Source organism: Macadamia integrifolia, chromosome 1 (assembly GCF_013358625.1).
Source record: "Macadamia integrifolia cultivar HAES 741 chromosome 1, SCU_Mint_v3, whole genome shotgun sequence".
Taxonomy (NCBI): Eukaryota; Viridiplantae; Streptophyta; class Magnoliopsida; order Proteales; family Proteaceae; genus Macadamia; species Macadamia integrifolia.
The window spans coordinates 21,148,964-21,150,913 of NC_056557.1; the positions used below are offsets into that span (position 1 = coordinate 21,148,964).

A 1,950-nucleotide genomic window follows, 5' to 3' on the forward strand; every position below is an offset into this window, starting at 1 on the left:
TTAATAGTTATTAAAACTATTTGTATGTTTACTACTTACAAAAATAAATAAAGTTCAAATTTGGTATTTTTTTTTTATTTCACTACTTTTTTTGGACTATTTATTGGTAAAAAAATAAAATAAAATCAAACTCTCTTTTATGGGAGAGGGATAGGTATGCCGTCAATTTCAGGTATGCTAGCGGGTAGCACTAATAGGATCACATGATGGAGTATCATTCAGGAAGGATATGAGGGTCATTTCAAAAAAAAGGGAAGAGAGAGATAGACTCAATGGGTGCTAGCATACTTAATATCGGTGGCGTACCCAACCTTTTCCCCTCTTTTTATTTATGAAACAAAATCTTTCCTTTTACCTCCGATCCATTCTCTCTCTCTCTCTCTCTCTCTCTCTCAACAAATGCCCCACATGCATTTGCATGTGCGTATTTTGCTCGTATATATATATATATATAATATTTTTCAAAAAAGCCATAATTTGAAATTTTAGCTAAAATTAAACCAAATTTGCAGAATAGAGAATTAATATTGAACATGGTTGCTGCTGACACAATGGTCAACTTAATTTATTATACTAAAGCAACACCAGACCAAGGACACTAAGCTACTTAAACTGATGAGTTCGGATTCAAACACAGAAGACTCTTTGATGATCACCATGGGAGGTTTTCATGGACTTTTGGAGCTAGAGGCTTTAGACTGCTGAGATTGGTGACTTTTGGAGCTAAAGGCTTTTGGTTCCTCAGATTGGTGACTTTTGGAGCTAAAGGCTTTTGGTTCCTCAGATTGGTGACTTTTGGAGCTAGAGGCTTTAGACTGCTGTGGTTGGTTCCCTTGATCTGCTTGGTGGGCATAGAATGCGATGGCTTCATGGGTCCTTGCAATCTGAGCTTCTGTCTCACTTATTTGCTGTTCTAGTTGAGCTATGAGCCCAGAACACCCATGAACTGGATCCTCACGCCTGGTTAGAGCCTCAAAATACATTGACTCTATTGCTTGAGCTCGTTCATCATTATCTTCAACTTTCTAAGGAATTAAATGGAGAATATTGATTATTAGAAATTATTAGCATACTTACAAATCACATTTTATGGTACAATTAACAAACTGATTGGAGATAGATGGAACTAAAAACTTTCTCCATTAGTAGCATTCCATGAAAGCGAAAAAAAAAAAAAAAAAAAAAAATCTCATTATGTTTGTAATTAAACAAAACAAGTTTAAGAAGGGGGAAATGGTTCATACAAAGCTGTGCTAGATACCCATTTTCGTATGGCCACTATTCTTTTGCCATATGGACAGTTGGTGTGACTATTCCGACCATTGGATAGAGAGTCACGATGCGTCAATTTCAAAGCTCAATTCAGTGAATTAACCCAGTGTCTATTGGGATTCGTCTTATGTAAGTCCATGCTACCATTATAGCTTTTTGGAGGAAATTGGTTTTCACCCGCACAGATGATCTTTAGTGGTAATATAACTTATTGGGACTAAATATTTGCCTCTAGCGGGTTCAGTTTTTAGTACTCCTCCTCTCCCTCTTCATCTCCCTAAAACTCCACACCCCCACCCACCAAGCACCACCACCCCTCCTCCTAAAACTCCCTACCGTGCCCCCCCGGGCAAAACCTACTCCTGCCTGGAAAAAAAAATTTGGAAAATAGTGTTTTGATGAAACCATCAAATATATGTAAGATTTCCTATTAGGTGGGCTAGCATAGTCAAAGATTTGTTTCTAAAACTGATTTAGTGGTGTTGACTAAAGATGGAGTAAGCAGAAAGAATCCAATATTATTGGTAAGTGATCTCTATGGAGATATTGGATTCTATTAGCACACCTTAATGGTATGAAATATTTATTACCATGTGTGGACCTAAGGTATTGTTTCCTTAATGGGGAAGAAACCCTAATTTTATTGCAGGGTTGGTCCCTACCCTCACCCCTATATAT

The 1,950-nt window shown here is 37.1% G+C and overlaps 1 long non-coding RNA gene across 1 annotated transcript in view; it reads right to left on the reverse strand.

The window, feature by feature from the left end:
- Window positions 1-505: 505 nt before the first annotated feature.
- LOC122075194 overlaps window positions 506-1,950 on the reverse strand; it is a 9,903-nt gene continuing 8,458 nt past the window's right edge. The window contains exon 2 of the long non-coding RNA XR_006139201.1: window positions 506-1,025. This is a non-coding gene — a long non-coding RNA (uncharacterized LOC122075194). The remainder of the gene's footprint in view (window positions 1,026-1,950) is intronic.